General features: G+C 32.4%; 1 protein-coding gene across 3 annotated transcripts in view; it reads left to right on the top strand.

Annotated features, from left to right (window-relative positions):
• The window catches only part of SOX5 (SRY-box transcription factor 5), a 997,819-nt gene that overhangs the window by 277,184 nt on the left and 701,742 nt on the right, over positions 1-18,893 (top strand). For all 3 annotated transcript variants that reach the window (XM_068560002.1, XM_068560001.1, XM_068560003.1), the window contains exon 4: positions 2,576-2,660. The gene's annotated coding sequence lies outside the window, so the exon portion shown is untranslated. The remainder of the gene's footprint in view (positions 1-2,575; positions 2,661-18,893) is intronic.

Genomic DNA, 18,893 nt, shown 5'->3' with positions numbered 1-18,893 from the left:
TTTTTTATAAGGTCGTTTTTAAGTTGATGAATACAGTTTATTTTTACAAAACCCAGAGCATATTTATTTAGAGAGTCTTAGTAATTTAAGATACTGTTTAGGCAGATTATAGGATATGAAGGAATAAAGCATAGATTTCTTTATTTAAATAAAAAGATCTTTTTCTCAACTCTAAGAAAGAAAAGATCATACTGGTGTCATGTCAGTTATACCCTTTCTTAGACAAGTCTTAGGTAATATTAGTGAGAAAGGCCACTATAATTTTTAAAGTAGGGTGTTTCCTGTTCCATAAATACATGGAAATTATTGGTGTATATAAGCCTCTTTTCTGATAAGATGGCCAAGATATCATTTCACTTCTGTACTATTAAATTTGGATGTAGAGCACTCATAATAATTCCAGTCAATTTCATCCAACTAATGTTACTACCACCTGAAAGAATTTCCTCTTAGGCTGCTTTGGCAGTAACATCTTCATTATTATATCCAAAAAAACCCTAATTACAACATAGGTATGAAATTTTTTAAAATTCCAACTATCATTCCAATCTTCTGATATACTGTTATGTTATGATTGAAGAAAAATATGCCAACTGAAATCTGATTAGCTTAAAACTTGACCTGACATAAAGATTATGGTATCAACAAATACTTTTTAGTATTTCATATTTTAATTCAAGTTTTTCAAGTTCTGTGACAAAAATATAAAAATACAGGCTCCCTCTTGTGGGTAAAATTACCACCTGTGTATTTCTGTGTTGCCTGCATATAGGATATGGCAAATTTTTTCTGTTTAATTTTAAGTAAATTCTACCATGGCAGTCTCTTTACAGTTGGTCAGATGTGACATTTCACTTAATTGAAAAAAGTGAAGTTTGGGGTACTTTTTAGTAAAATTTTTAATGAAAATTAACAAGTTTTTCAAAGAATTGGCAGACCATGTGTAGACAACCTTTATTTTATTGCAGCAGCATAATTCCTTTTTTTTTTAACTTTTAATTTTATATTGGAGTATAGTTGATTAACAATGTTGTGATAGTTTCAGGTGTACAGCAAAATGGTTCAGTTATACATATAATGTATCTATTCTTGTTCAAATTCTTTTCCCATTTAGGTTGTTACATAATCTTCAGCAGAGTTCCCTGTGTTATACAGTAGGTCCCTATTGGTTATCCATTTTAGATATAGCAGTGTGTACATGTCAGTCCCAAACTCCGTAACTATCTCTTCCCCCCATCCTCCCCTGCTCCCCGTAACCATGAGTTGGTTCTCTAAGTCTGTGAGTCTGTTTCTGTTTTGTAAATAAGTTCATTTGTATCATTTCTTTTTAGATTCCACATATAAGTGATATCATACGATATTTCTCTTTCTCTGTCTGACTTCACTCAGTGTGACAATCTTTAGGTCCGTCCATATTGCTGCAAATGGCTTTATTTCATTCTTTTTAATGGCTGAGTAATATTCCATTGTATATATGTACCATATCTTCTTTATTGATTCCTCTGTTGATGGACATTTAGGTTGCTCCCATGTCTTGGCTATTGTAAGCGGGCAGCGGCATAATTTCTGATGTTGAAAATGTGTAATAACTTTTCTCATTTTGAAGTAATTTCCAATGGAGTAATTAGTGAATTGTTGAAATAATGTGGCACCTTCTCTGTCAGTGTGGTGACTTTTAGATTTCTGCGCTTAGTAACAAAAGATCTGATATTGGAATGAAGTGAAATCCCCCCTACCAATCATGGTCCAGATGGATAACAATGTGGTAATAAAACTACCCTAATACCATAAACCTTGTGACCAAGACGGTGAAATATCAATGGCATAATAAGAATGAAACTGAAGAATTACTCAATTCTTCATAAATTGAACTGATTTTGAAGAGACTGAACTGGCACCAATGCTTTGGCTACCACCATGTACTGGTTCCCTGCTTTCAAAAGTCTGATTCTTGGGAATTTTGACTGATTGCCAGAGGCCATTTTTGTCCAGCCTAAGGAACTGGTAACAAAGCCAGAGTTCTACTCACTCCTGAAAGTGCCTAGAGCAATATTTTTTGCTGGGCTGGGAGATATATAGAGATAGATAGCAAGGAATGTCAATGTAGAGATAGTTGGATGACTCCCACTAAACAGTTACTGTGTTGATCGTTGCTGTCATACATTTGAATGGAATCAAGGAAAGGACCTATGAGGACACCTGAAAATCTTTCATAACTCATTCCAAGAAAGAAGAATTTACTTTAATGTTGCCTGTCCTAAAGTATATTCAGGTTGTTTATATCAAAATTATACAAAATGAACAACTTATGTGGTGATTAACAGATATGTATGTATGCATATAACATAACATATATATATGTTTTTAGATTAATTCTGGTGGTATTATAATGTCAAATTAATGCCTTTTTTCAATAAATAATAACTTTATTATATTTATATATCTCTATAAATTTACATGTATATAAATTTATTTTGAAAACCATAGACATCTCCTGTTTCCAAAGAGTCATATCTTGATATATTTCCTAAAAAGGAACAATACACTGTTAATGGTCTACTTTTATTTTTTCTAGATTCCTCTTGCTGATGACACGAGTCCTGTTTGAATCTACTTACAAGATTCTGAAGCCTGAACAGAGAATTTTGGCACTGCACTGGGTAGGAAAAAGATATATTCATAAAACACATGATACACACCTTTGAAAAAATTGATTACTTTAAAAATGGAAGTTTATGTGCCTTCTCCTATTTTCAACTTATAAGTAAAGTATATGACATATGCATATAAAGCTATAATACGTAGTCTTTTATGTTCAGATGACAACTGTATTTGTAATTATAATTTTCAACCTCATTATGAAGGTAATGTTTCTAAACTGGCAGGTGAAAGCAATATTTCTTTTCTTTTCGTTTCCTTAATGAGATACACATTTCTTAAAGTTGCAGAAGCTTTTTTCCCTCATTGAAAAATGTTTTTTTTTAAAAACATTTGTTGCTACTTTTTTATTATTGCTGAACAAGAAATATTCTGGGTCACAATGAATAGGTCACACATTTTATAAAAATTTCCATGGGCTATTAAGTATTTCAGGGTATGTTTTTGTTAACACATACAAAAATACAATTTTGCTGAGGCCAAACAGATATTTTCCCAATTTGCTTGGCAGAAAAATTTAGTGGGCATCTATCTATGTGTGCATTCGTGAAATGCCTGTAAAAGTTATACTCTTGGGAACAAGAACGAAGTTTGACCACAGACCTAAAGTTGAAAATCCTTTTATCGTCCCGTGACTAACTGTCATGTGGGTGAGAGCAGAAAAGGTTGAAGGAAAGGGATCCTATTGTTCAGAGGTTTATCACTAGTAAAATGAAAAACGAATTATCTTTCTGTTTAGTCCTAAAGAGTATAGTGAAAAAGTGGTATTCTTGCAGAGTAAACTAAAATTTATTTATTTACTAATCCACTCTAAAAGTCATATGACTTACGCTTCTAGAACTTCAAGATACAAGTTTATTTGTGAAAACACTTAGATTCAGTGGTAGTTTTTATCGTCTTTAAAGACTGAATTGTTTTTAAATCCTAAAAAAATATTTTAAAAATATTTATAAATAAGACTTTATATAGTCACAGACGAATGAATCAAAGTAATATGGAAGAAAGCATTGTAATGGTTTTTAATGATAACAGAACTGGAATAAGTCACGAATTATTGCAAATATGAAACTTTTATAGTTTTACAAGTAAAAGCACAAGTATAAATAAAATTAAAAGGCAAATGGAAAACTGGGACTACTTCTAACAAATACAACAAACATCACATGTATAGAGCTGTTATTATAAGAAAGGCACTAACATTTTAATTTAAAAGATAACAAGATATAAGAACAAATAATAAAGCATGCAATTCTAATGCAAAATGCTGGTAAAAGAAATACAAAGTTGTGCTCCACTTAACAATCTAACTAGTAAAATGTAGCTTCGAATAATAATGTTGTAACAAGAATGAGGGGAGTTGGGTGCTTTCAATAATGCTGGAAATAAGTTATATTTATTCAACCATAAAGTGATTTGACCATCTCTCTTAAGAGCCTTAAATGTTTCCAAGGCATTCTATGCAACATTTTCACTCTATTAGTTTGGAAAAGGTTTGGTTGCAAGCAATCCAAATTGTTTTAAAAAAGGTAGAACTTTATATTTTCTGATGTGAAGTCTGTGTAGGCAGTTAAGAGCTGATTGGGTGGTTCCACAGTCAGTAGGGACCCAGATCTTTCATCTTTGGCTCTGTTTCTCTGAACATGTGACTTTTACCTAGTGTTTTGGAATATCCAGTATTGGTATTCCCGCAATCATGTCCATATTCTAGCAAGAGGAAGGAAATATTTCTAGAAGATTCATGCTCTCTCCCTTTAAGGACATCTTTTGAAAAGTGTCCATACCCCTTCCACTTGCATTCCATTGGCTAGAACATAGTTTCATGACCATGCCACACTTAAAAAGAGCTTGGAAAATGTAGCTTTTATTCTGGAAGATAAATTTGGGGGAGTTATTATTGTGGAAGAACAAGAGACTAGATATTAGGGCCTAACTGACAGTACCTGGCAATTTCACTTCCAAGAATCTAACTTAATGAAATAATTAAAGGAGACAAAATTTATGTATATATGATCATTTTCATACGTTTGTAATCAGAATAATTTGAGGTTGACTAAATTGTTCAGCAATAAAGCTATAGTTGGATAAATCTGAATATATTCATCTTATACAGTCAATAAAATATTTAAAAAAATTTTGAAAGACATATGAAATTATGCATGATGCAATGTTAAATGAAACAAGTCAGAATCCACACTAAAGATACAGTGTATCTCCAAATGTGTGTGTGTACACACATACATGTATGCACACACACATATTCAAGTGGACATATATATTACAAATACATAAAAAATTAACAGAAAAAATAGCTGAAAGTAAATACATTAAATATTATTAGCTCTGGATTATGGAATCATGAGCAACTTTAATTTTCTTTACAGTTTACACATTTTTTAACAAGTATAACTTAGTATTAAAATTATAGAAATGTAAAAAGTATGGGATTCACATGGGGAGGGGGAAGGGTAAGCTGGGAAGAAGTGAGAGAATGTCATGGACTTATATATACTACCAAATGTAAAATAGATAGCTAGTGGGAAGCAGCCGCATAGCACAGGGAGATCAGCTAGGTGCTTTGTGACCACCTAGAGGGGTGGGATAGGGAGGGTGGGAGGGAGATGCAAGAGGGAGGGGATATGGGGATATATGTATATGTATAGCTGATTCACTTTGTTATACAGCAGAAACGAACACACCATTTATACTCCAATAAAGATGTAAAAAAACAAAAAAAATAGTACGGGATTCCAAAAGGTTACGTAAGTTGCTTAGTGCCTCTGTTTAAAATACTATATGTGTGTCTATTCAAGGAGAGATGAAATAGCTTATCACTCATCCTTTCTGACTGCTTTTTCTGAAGTCAGGTTGCAGTAAGCTTTCCTTCTCAGTAGAGCCATACAGCCACTCAGAAATCTTGATCATATTGCATCCTGGCTACCTTTTTTAGGTTAGGGCAGATTGAGATACTGTTCGGTGGCATTTGACAAGCATGTGAATGTTGCTGTTAATCATGCAGATTTCAAAGGCAAAGAGCAAAACTTTGAAGACTTCTTCCTTGTGTATAAGTGAAAGAGGTTGAGTACTGCAGTTCTGGATTAAGAATGTTTTCTTTCTTTTTTTAAAGGATTTTTTACAGTATTTTGTTGCCTTAGAATATTAAAGGAGTGAGAATTTATCTCAAAGATAAGTGAAAAGTCACAATTAGATAGCAATCTATGAGAAATTCTTGGCAGAAATTAGAATGAGAGTGTTTTTTCCCTCCGAACCTAAGCTGACTTCACTCTTTGGAACTTGTAAGAGAAGCATAATGTTGAAAGGCATCAACTTTGGAGACACACAGTTTAGGTCAATTTCTGACTCGACCATTTAGGACTATCTACTGTTGGGTATGTCTCTTAACCACTGATTCCGCACATGTAAAATGTAAATAATGATGGAAAATAGTTGGATAAATTATATTATGCAAATACCACATGGACACTGGTGTAACTACACTGAGTAAACAAAATAGACTTTAAAGCCCAAACCATTACTGGAGATAAAGTTACTTTATAAGTGATTGAGTTTTCAATTCAATAGGCAGATAGAATAATATTAAATCTAAGTGTCCCTAATAACATAACCTCAAAATAGATTAAGGAAAATTTGACAGACTAGCAAGGAGAAATAAACAATCCACAATGGCAGTGAAATTAACTTAATAATTAATGGAATAAAATAGAAAAGAATCAGTAAAGGGGGGTAGAGTTGAAAGATAAGATTAAGAAACTTGACCTAGTAGACATAAATAGAACCTTGCATACAACTGCAAAATTCACATTATTTTGAAGAACACTTGGAACAGTTACAAAAATTGACCATATCCTGAGTCATAAATTAGGTCTCAACTAATTTCAAAGAATTTGAATCATAGCAGTGAAATTAAGCTGCCAATGAATAACAAAAGTATGGCTAGAAAAAAGTTTCAAAATTAAAAAGAAATCACAATAGCAATTATAAATATTTTAGATTAAATAAAAATGAACATCTTACATATAACAATTATAGAATGCCTATAAGAAGCATTTGCTGGGAAATTTATACCTTAAATGTATTAGAAAAAAAGAAAGAGTGAAAATTAATAAGCCAAGAATTTATTTCAAAAACAACAACAAAATAAACTCAAAAATAATAAAAGGGAGAAACTAATTAAAGTACAAAATTAACGAAGTGAGAAACAAACATATGAAGAAGAAAAGCAAGAAAGCCAAAAATTGTCGCAAAAGATGAGGAAATTTTCCAATCCTCTGATGAGACTGAACAAGAAAGCAAGTGACAAGAGGCAGATAACCAATATCAGAAATAACAAAGTGACATCACAACAGATGTGCAGATATTAAACAGCTAATAATGAGTATCATGAACTTTACATTACCAAGTTTATGTTGGGAAATATGAAGAGTTAGATCAGTGGTCAGATTCCTAGAAAAATATGCCAGTGGTCAAAATATTCCTAAAAAATAGATAACTTAGCAATATTTACTCAAAAAGAAATAGGGAACCTGAATAGTTCTATAAACATTAAGGAAATTTAATTTGGTAATCAAAAATTTTCCTACAAAAAAATTCCAGACCCAGATGGCTTCACAGGCAAATTTAAGGAAGACATAAGTCTAATCCTATGTAAGTTTTTTTTTTTTTCCAAAAAATAGAAGAGGTAATAGTCCCCAACTTATTTTATAAGGATCATATAATCTTGATACCAAACTTGGCAAGAATAGTATGAAAAAGGATATTCACAGGCAAATTCCTCTTATGAATATAAATGGAAAAACTGTCAACCAAATATTAGCAAACTGATCTCAGCAATATATAAAAAGGATCATTAATCATGAGCAAGTTTGTTTACTCCAGAAAATCAAGCTTTGCTGACATGTAAATAAACAGCCAATGTAATACAGATTAAAAAAAGGTATCACATGATTATTTCAATTAATGCAGAAAAGGATTTAATAAAATGTATCATTCTTTCCTTATTTTTTAAAGTTCTTAGAAAACTAAAAACAGGGAAGAACTTCCTTAGTGTGATATGAAATACCTATAGCAAGAATAAATTAAAATAGTGAATTGTTGGAAGTTTCCTTCTATGATCAAAAACAACATCAGGATAGTTGCTATTGAGCATTTTTCCTGGAGATCTGGAGTTTTTTAAAACTACAAGTCAATGTAAAACTTAACACAACCCAATAGAAAAATGGGCAAAAGAAGACATCCAAATGGTCAGTAATATGTCCAAATGTCAAAACATATGAAAAAATGCTTAATCTCAGTAATAGTCAAGGAAATACAGAATAATCGCACAATGAGATCCCACTACACATACTTCAGAATGGGGAAAACTAAAATGGCTAGCAGGTCAAAGCAATGACAAGGATGCAGAACAACAGCAACATTCATACAGTGCTGGTCAGAACAGAAATTGGAACAACTACTTTTAGATATAGTAAAGTTAAAATTTATAGCCCCTACTTAAGCATAGCAATCCTATGTATATATGTATATATCCCAGCAAAATATGTACATCCATGTATCAGGAGATATGTATAAGAATGTTCACAGGAGAAATACTTGTATTTGCCAAAAACTGGAAATAATTCAGTTGTCATCCACACTATGGACAGTGGTAGAATAGTCATACAATGAAATGAAATAATGAAATGGAAGACTTTTAGTGATCTACTTGATATTAAGCGGAGAAAAGCAAAGACATAAGAATACATGCAGGATGATTCCAAGCAAACAATTATGTTTTTCAGAGATGCATTATAGATGGTAAAACTATAAAGAAAAGCAAGGAAACATTACTATAGGTGCTGAAGAGTGCTGATCTCTAGGAATGAGGAAAGGGGCTGAGCTGAATGAAGGAGGGAGAATTTGGGTCAGGGAGCACTTCTGGCCCAAGGGAGAGTGACACTAATGCCCTGCTGGTGGTTACATGGGTGTGTGCTTTCTTACCATTTGCTTAAGTGTACACATTGTGTAGATATATTCAAAATAAGTGTTAAAATAGTACAGCAAATAGTTATGATAAGTTTTATTTATTTTTTTAAGGGTGTATTATGTTTCATGAGGGAGAAATGTGGTTGCAAATAGTGTAAATTAAACTGATACATCTTTCAAAATTAGGTAAAATAATTTAAGATGCTTGTAAAGAATTTCCCACATTGGAAATGAAGACTAATTGGGCAGTAAAATAAGCATTTATTCTTTCCAGTGTTCTTTTTCTAAGAAATGTAATAAAGGCTATCAGGCATTGCCATTAGATTGAATAGCAGTAAAATGTTTTGAGAACTATAAAATTATAAATATTTTATTTATATATGAATTGAAATGCATTGCCATGTTAAAGCGTTCTTTGCACATATCAATACCCACAAAAAGGCTTAGTTGGATATCAGATTTTATACTGCACTGACCAAAAATAACACAACAAAAATAAGTACTTCACATAGGTTTGCAAATCCAAGATTTTACAGAGGTAAATTGAGGATAGTGGTTAGTTATACCACTGGTGGCAGTTATTTTTGTTTTGCTTATCTCTTTCTGTGTTAACATTCTTTTAAAATGTGACTGCATTTATAATTATTTGCTTTAACCATTTAGCCAGTTAATTATTTGTGAACCTAAGTGGTTGTTATTTGTACACGCCTTTTGGTCACCTCTCTTTTACTTGCAAATAAGCAAGCTCTTTGCTTTAACTATTTGTCAAATCCAATCACTTTTTTTTTTTTCCTCAGTCAACCTTATCTAGAAAGTAAAACTCTTTGCTGCTTGCAAAAGGAGAATAATCCCAATATATTGTAAATCGTCAAGTGAGTTCTTTATAATTAAAGATTACTCTGCAATATACAATTTTTAAGGCATTTATCCCGACAGGGTTCAGTGGCCTTTGAGAATGAGCCACTACGTTGACAAATCTATCATCTAAATTGTGCAGCATTAATGAGAACTCCAAGCAGCACACTCTTACATTTTAATGTGGGTGGCAGTTTAAGAAAAAAAAAAAAAAAAAAACACCAAAACAAAATACTGAATATGATTGAAGTTGATTTAAAAAAGGTCTGCCACCTGTGGATAAAAATGTGCATTACTCTGAACACATAATAATTAACCAGACTGAAAGGCCATGGCAAAATCCAGTGACTCTCTGAAATCAAAACCCTGGTTATTATTAGGGAAAAAAAAAAAAAAAAAACCAGAAAAAGAAGACAGTGATTTCACAGTAAATACAGATAATGGGTTTGTGATGCTACTTACCTGTTCAGCTAACCGTCCATGCTCTATAACTTAATCCACAGTTCTTTACTAACATATGGTATAATCCATTCCTGAAAGTACAGTCTTTGATTTGAATCCCTCATTTCTTAATTAATAACTCATCATGTGATCTTATATTTCCTGAATAGTATAAAATTTCTGTATCTCATTCTTTCATAACCATTTCTAACTCACTGTAGATCATCTTTTATTGTTACACCTCAATCTCTTGAATAAGACTCCTTTTTCGATATACTTTCAGCTTAGTTTTCTCAAGTTAACCTTACAAGTAAAAACACCATGCATATTTAAATATAATAGCACTATACTCATAATTTCTTCTCAACTCAAAATTATTTGTTTAAATGCCTGATTATGCTTGATTGCCTTTATGCTCTACCTACAAATATCTAATCTCCATCTGAATAGTTTAACATAAAGTTATTAAGCTTATTTTCTGGGTGTTTCAAGTGTATGTACATATAATGCACTGGGGGGATTTTATTAGTACAATTTGAATTGCAGAGTTCATTTCAAAATGTACATCAGCTTAAGTAACATAATGCAGTCACTGTAGAGATGCTTCATTGTACTGGTCTCGGAACGAGATACTGCTACTTGAGTAGCCAATGCTGATCCACTTGAAGGAGACCTAAAACACTAGCCTGGAAGAAAATAATGGTTTATGTATTGTAGAATTCCTTTGGGCTTCTTGATTGATAAGAATAACGAGAAAGAAATAACGAGAAAGAATAATGAGAGAGATTCATTTTAAAAATCATAGAAAAATTAGAGTTCTATTACTTTTATTTAAAAGTCAGATGATAATAATATGTCTTAATCCTTTAATAACAACTGCTTGAACATTGTTGTCTTATGCAGCAATTGTTTGTAATAAAGAGGATTTTTTCCTTCCAAATAAAATAATGCATGAACTGTTGACCAAAAGGCTTTAAAATAATGTATGTGAGCAGGCAATTGCTTATTTTTGTGTCTTTCTTTAGAATACTAAGCAACAAAGAAGCAGTTGTAACAATAGTAATTTAATTTGAGAAAAAAACCTTGAACCCAAACAGTCTCCATAGAACTTTTTGCATAATTAGGTTATACATCTTCTCAACAGAAGTCTTGCCCACGGTCACATTCTGTAAATGAAAATACATTTTGCATAAATTAGTGAAGTTGAACTGCTGAGATTCTTTATAAAATGTAATAAATATTTCCTAATTTTTAAAGTAATTAGAAACCATAATTTTTAATTTTCTTTGGTGACACATATATCTAGTCATCTTTTAGAGAATTTAGAAAACAGTTCATACTTTACAGTGAATAATTGGTGCTTTATAATATGAAATGAAATGACATAATATAAACATGATGTTTGAACTGTAATTAGGAAATTTCATTCCCTCTTAATATGGTAAAGCTTTTTGATACAGTGTCATTTTAGGCATATTAAATCTGTGTGAGAGGAATGAACACTTTTCTAAGTATTTAGAAAAAAGTTAAATTTCTATACCATTGTCAATATAAATTCTAGGAGGATTAAAGTTTTAAATTCTTAATCAAAGAAACTCTAAGAGTATTAAGAGATAGTGTTGGTGAGTATTTATATAAGTGGAGGGAGAGTTGGAAGTTATTTTTCAGCATTACGCTAAAGGCAGAAATCACAAAGGAAAAATTTTGCTAGATTTGATCACAAAAATGTAAAATCTTCTTTGCATCTTAAATGATAGAACTGACAAACAAATGAGGAGCTGAGAAATGTATTTACAATATATTGGGTTTAATGATATACAATAAATTGCCATTTTTGTTAAAACTGACTATTGGCAATTTCATACGTTAGTTATGAAATTAAAATATAAACTACTTACAAATTAAGAGAAAAGTAGAGATATAATTTGAATATTCAGTTAAAAGGAGGAAATCAGATGGGGACTAAACACATAAAATGTTTTTTTGTAATAATTGGAGACATGCAAATTAATTGTGAGAACCTAGTTCGTTTAGCAAATTGGCAAAGATTAAAAATGCACAATAACCAATGCTGAAGAGATTGCAGTGAGATGAGGCCTCTCATTTACTGAGGCTAGTAGTGTCCATTGCATTGCTGCACCAAAGATTCAGTGCACACAGTAGACATTAAAATTTGTTAATGTTGATGCTTGTGCTTCTAGTAAGTTATGTAATATTACATATATATGTAATGTGGGTAGTAACACAAAATTTAAAATAAAAATATGATTTTGTTAAAAAAAATGGGCTCTGCATTAAAAAATGTTGTGGTGTTTGTGTATGATAGAATATTAGTTTCATGTAAAAATGTTGGAATGACGTGAGAAACTAGAACCATCATAAATATTCAAGAAATATTTGTTGAATGGATATGTGGGTGTGCGTGCCTGCACACACACATACACACATGTATCATGCATAGGACAAAAATACTGACAGAATATATGCTAAAAAAAAAATAAATAAAATGCTCAAAAGCTAGATTACAGGATGACATCTGATTTTTAAAAATTTTCCCCTTTTTAATTGTATTAGATACCTTTCTTTAAGAAATACATCTTATTTTCATTTTAAGAAAAAATACATACTATTTTTTAAACTATAAACGTGAGTATAGTAATCCATACATCAAGGAGATTTTCTCCTATGTTTTCTTCTAGTTTTACAGTTTTGGGTCTTATGTTCAAATCTGTTATTATCCATTTCAAGTTAATTTTTGTGAGTGGTTGTAAGATAGGGGTCCAAGTTTGTTTTCCTGCACGTGGTTATCCAGTTTTCCCAACATCATTTATAAAGAGACTATCTTTTTCCCATTTCTGGGCCCTCGATTCTGTTCCATTTTATGCCAGTACCATACTGTTTTGATTACTATAGCTTTGTAGTACTATACTACTTTGAAATCAGGAAGTGTGATACCTCCAGCTTTGTTTTTCTGTCTCATGATTGCTTTGGCTATTTGGGTTTGTTTGTGGTTCCATACAAATTTTAGGATTGTTTTTTCTATTTCTGTGAAAAATGGCCATTGGAATTTTGATAGAGATTGCATTAGTAATCCATAAATGTTTTTCTAATAGTAGCATTTCTGTATACATAGATTGCTATATAAACATATCTATAAATTCTTTATTCTAATTTTTTAATTGGAGAAAAATTTAGGAAGACCAAAATGTTTTGCAGAATTTTCAATACATTAAAGGCTACATGGCCAGGATAATACGCTATAACACTGCCGACAAGTTTATCTGGGACTTACTCAGAAAATCCCAGTGGTAGAGTTGGGGTTGTACTGCTTCTGAGTTGATCTGTGTCAGGTCATTGGACAGTTCTTCATGTTGTGACAACGTTTGCCTTCGTTTGAATTCCACTTGGTCCCACTGTCACTGAGAACAATAACCCAGAAATGAGAGTTTTAGAATACTTGGAAAATGATTTCTGGATTGTGTATAATGGACAAAAGGTATCATTTCTTATTAAGATATTCACTTTTGAAAACCATCATTAAATTCTTCTACCACTCACCTAGCATTTTCATAGTCCCTTTTTAAAAAATGAAGCAGTTACCTCATTGTTGTGAGCATAATTCATGTCTATGAATTCACAGATGTAACTGCAGTTGGATTTTTAAAAAGTTCTCCTGCATTTCTCCCTTTTTTCTCACTTTCATAACCAAATCCCTCAATAAAAAGTGATTATTACCATAAAATGATCCAGAAGATGAAGCAATTTATTAAAATAAAGTAAAATATATTTGATAGATTGTTCAAATGGACTCATCTTCTTGGATTAAAAAAATTCTTTCACAAAATGAATTCTGTGTTCTTCCACTGTCCAACAGACCTCTGATGGATACATGAATTTTGGTGCATGACCATTTATTCTATTTTTAAATTCTATCTGTACTGATATTAAAAAACATAAACAAATATTTTAATTTTAGGAATAGGAATAACTTTTCAACAGTAAATAATACGTTTTGAAAAGAAAATGTATACATTAAGACTAGTAGTTTTAGAAAGGAGTAACACTTACTGAGACTTAACAGAACTCAAGATTTTGATAGACCCTTAAATAGCAAATATTAAAGTATTTATGTAATGCCATTGGAATACAGAAGGATAGGTAAACTAAACAGAAAAGGAAGGTCAAAGCTAATTTTAACCTTTGTATTTGTTTAGCAAACTATTGTATTTATTATCTTTATTTATCCCCTCATCTCTCTCTTCTGTTTTAAGGGTATTATTATTTAAGAGCAAGAAACTTTTATGTCAGAGTACCCAAATTACATGAAAAATCAGACCTCAAGACTATCTGTGAGGCAGAAATAATCCAACTATTATTTCTGGTATAAAAATTTTTTTGAATAACATCATTTGCCCAGAAGCTGTTTTCCAACCTAATAACTCTTGGAATTACAATCTAAAATTTCAGGAGGATCAAGGCTGCGTAACTACTAGAAAGTATAAGTGTGCAGGAATGTGACCAGAGGTAAAATCTGATTTAAAATTTCTTTGAGGAAGCTCTGGTTTGAAACAGTAGCCCTGAGAAAGTTAAGAATACTACATGTATAAATGTTGCTCAGCAAGCTTGTCTTAGTTAAACATATACTAAATACTTGCACAGCAATCTCCAAGACATTCATTAACTAGGGTTTTAATCTATTTTCTTGATTTTAACCATCTGCTTCAATTCTCCTTGAACAAAATTACTCAAAATGCACAGAAGTATCGTTCAACACATTCTATATTGGTTCATCTTCTTTTTGGTAATTTACTTCTTTATGCGACATTTTGGAGGTGATGTGTGATGCACACCAAGTCTGTTGTTGGCAGACCCATTTTGGATGTGCCTACCATCCTTCCACTCCAGTATTTTGTAGAAGTTGTGTCAAGAGTTGGTTGGAAAAGAAGGAGGCAGAAGACATCTCTGTGTAGCAGTTATACCGTCAACGTGCGAAGCATGATGCTGGTTGTTGCAGAGGATGCAACAATATGTAAAATGGGATCCTGGGTCTAAAAACTGTGATAAAGTACTGGGGTATAGTTGGGGGTGAGTATGGCAAAAGTACATGAGTCCCTCTGGTGAAAGGCGGAATGCAAAGATCCATAGCTCACTTCTGAGTACTTCGCCTCTGAATGCCGTCTTTGGTGTACATGCCAGTTTTCTCATGATGGGGTCAGCTTGCCACTAGTTTGATCATAGGCATTTACTTTAACGTTTGGCTATGTCGAGAACCTGAACTCCCCTTCTTTCAGACACAACAATTTCAAATTTGTTGCCCCACAATGTCTAGGAGAAACCCAATGGTGACAAATAATATTTTGCAAATATGGTTTGAGGGATATGCAGTTCTTTTGAGATGCCCTGAAATTCACCTCTGAACTAAGCCAGGGATGCAGAGTTGTGTCCTTGGCTTCTGAAGACCCCAAGTAAGTGACTTTTATGACCCTGTGCTTTAATGTGGTGTCATTGGCCCTGACTGAGGGCTGCTGTAAGAAAGAGCCCCATAAAACTCATTATGCCTACCAAGAATTGTGTTGCAGAGATATTGCATTGCAACCTGGCATATCCATTCTATAAGACTACTTGGGAGAAAATTCTAACTCCTCTTATCAGATGCTGCTCCTGATATATAATATTTATTTATTTATAGAAAAAAGTAAGTGCTGTATATCTAAAGCATGAATACATTTTTAAACTCTCTTTTTATACTTTTACTGTTCATCCTCTTTAATGCTTAAATCAATGTGACTAAAGTTTTTAGTAGACATGTCACCTGAAGGGGGGTCCAAAGGTATTAACTTATAGTTATAAAATAAATACATCATTGGGATATAATGTATTGATACAGCATGGTGACTATAGTTATTAGACTATTTTTATCTAATGATGCCTGTGTACTGTGTAACTGACCGGTGTTCCTTTAGTCGTTCACTACTAAAAAGCTTAGTGCCAAATTTGGAGTCTCCCCAGGCAAAGGTATAGACATTGATGGAATGTATTTACCATAATTTTACCCTTCTTTTTGTTTTTACTTCCACCATCTCATATACTTTTAACTCATAGTCTCTGTTATATTTCATGTATCAGAGAAGGAAGAGGTTTCACGGGCAGGCAATGAAGGAGGGACACGCTGTGGAGAAGAAGTGAGAATCCCAAAAGGCATAGCTAAGACAATGATATTTGAGGTGGGCCTTGAGTGGTGGAAACGAGGAGAGCTTGAGACAAGCATGAGCAAAAGTTCAGAGAAAAACTGTGTGGTTCAATTTGGCTCGGAAGTATTAAGGCTGTAGTGACATAATCAGTCTGTAAATTTCAGATTGTTTAACTCAATCTGAGGAGCTTATGCATAATCTTATCTAATTTGATAAATAATAAGATTCCATTGTTTTTTTCTCCCATAAGAAAAATGTCGATATTTAGTATGCTTTGTCCACTACAACAAAGCTTTCTCTGGTATGTGGTATGGTATGGATTTTGGGGGAGGGGGAAATGTTGGCATTCAAGAGACCAAAAATAAAATGTAATATAAATTGCCCAATATAAACTGTATAAATGCATTTAATGAGAGTAGGTGTTGGTAACCATGGCAAGTCCGATTAATACAAATTCGTTTGAATGATACTTCACTATAGAGCCTTATGGCTTATGTACTACCAAACTGTTTAGGCTGAGTCCACCAGCTAAGTCTTGTCTTTTCTTTTCTTTTCTTTTCTTTCTTTTCTTTTTTTCTGTTAAGCATGGTATTATAATAAGTAGATATTGTCATTGTATTGAGTATGCATTTTTTTAAAAATTGAGGTATAAACTGACATGTAACATTATATTAGTTTCAAATGTACAACAAAATGATTCAATGTTTTTATATATTGTGAAATGATCACCACAATAAGCCTAGTTAACACCCATCCCCGTATGTAGTTACATTTTATTTCTTGTCATGAGGACTTTTAAGATCTACTCTTAGCAACTTTCAAATATACAGTACAGAATTATGTATAAACTATAGTCACCATTCTGTACATTACATCCCCATTTATTTCCTTATAACTGTAAGTTAATACCTTTGGATACCCTTCAGCTAACTTTTCTTCTAAAAATTTTAGTCTTATTGATTTAAGCCTTATAGAGGGTGAATAGTAAAAGTATAAAAAGAGAGTTAAAAATGTACTCTTGCTTTAGATATACTGCAGTTAATCTTTTTCTCTAAAATGTAGTATTTCCTATTTTGTCACAGTCTGTATTTTAAATCTGACAAGAATACAGCTAACATATGTTGAACACTCATAAGCACTTTATAAGCATTTTACGTGTATCAGCTTATTCAGCTCTCAGAACAATTCTATGAGGTAAGTTTTATTATTATCTCAGTTTTGCATTTGGGGGAACTGAGGCATGAAAAAATTTTTCAAGTCTTGCTCAGGCTTACACAAGAGAATTAAAAGATGCCATCTGTATTTGAATCTAGACAGTCTTGTTCTAGAGCTTATACTCTTAATAGTATACTATTTCATGAACCCAAAGTTGAGGGAAGTTATTACCTAAATTTAATTTCTCTCCAAAGGCTGAAAATATGGTCTCCTTATTAACTTTCTAGATTTACCATCAGTTAGAACTCCAGCACTTTAGAAAGAGAAAGGAGCTAAGAATCATGTGATCCACTGTACCATTCATTGCGGAAAACCTCTTTACAACGATATGATAGATAATTCCCCCTCCTTATTGTAGATACTTTAACTTAAAAGAAAAATTTAATACGTCCCAAGAAAGTTCATTCTACTTTGGAGCAGCTCTGTTAGAAAAGGATACCACCCTAAATCATCTCTCCTCCCCTTCACCATAATTTTTATACCAATTAGACATGAATTAAAACGTATTGGTTAGCAGTAAGTGTATTGTAATAATAATCATAGCTAACATTTATTGAGTACTCACATGTGCTGACACTTTTCTAAATGCTTTCCGTGGATTAACTCTTTGACCCTCATTAACAATATGGATACTGAGTGAGAAGGAGGTCAAGTAATTTGCCTGAGTTCACAATTAATAGTGAAAACCAAATTTCTATCCCCATACAACGCAGTACCAAACTCAAGCTGTCTCCTGAGTTACCTTCCATCCATCGTGCTCTTTCTCCTCAGTCAACCCCATCTCTTATCATTGAATCAACGAAGAAAACCTCTTGATGATGCCTCTTGGGAGTTTACCTCCTTTCTGCTGAGACAGCTTTTTCTTTGTTACTTCCTACCCACTCCCCGTCACACTACCCTTGCCACCCCTACTCTCCCAAGTTACTGTTTGTGTCAACGAGGTGGGTCTTTTCAAGTTGTCTTTCCCCTAAAGTGTTTATTATTTCTACTTCTCTATCTTTGCACCTGTGATTCTTCTTGGAATTTTTTTTTCTTTTTTTTTTTTTTTACTCTCATTGTCACTTTTTAACCTCCAATTCATCTTTGAAAGTCGAATTTAATGCCAAAGTTCTTCAAGATGAGTTCGCTGTAAAGAACAAGCAAGATAAAGTCTCCCCACCTTGCTAAAAACTTATTTTATAGAATTATGGACTCTAAGACATGCAAGATGACACTAGACAGTATTTAGGTTGGTTCAACCTCACAACCATTGCAGAAATTCTTTTATATCATTATTTATAGATCATCATCAAACTTGAATGTTTTAGTGATGGGTATTTCATTACTTTTCAAATCAGTGTGATTCATTGTTTGACACCTCTGTTACTTAGAAAGAAAGTTTTTCCTTTTAACAAGTCATATTTTCCCTCCCAGTAACGGCTTGTTATTGATCATAGCTCTTTCATTTAATCAATTTCATTGATTGTATTCCATTTAGCACTTTGTAGTATGTTAATTGTGTGGTTCTCGAGATCTGTCTCTTTGGTAAGTCTGAAAACCCATTTTAGTTAGAAA

This window comes from Eschrichtius robustus, chromosome 13, assembly GCF_028021215.1.
Source record: "Eschrichtius robustus isolate mEscRob2 chromosome 13, mEscRob2.pri, whole genome shotgun sequence".
NCBI lineage: Eukaryota > Metazoa > Chordata > Mammalia > Artiodactyla > Eschrichtiidae > Eschrichtius > Eschrichtius robustus.
The sequence above is the reverse complement of the archived record's forward strand: the minus strand, read 5'-3'. Positions and strand labels throughout refer to the sequence as shown.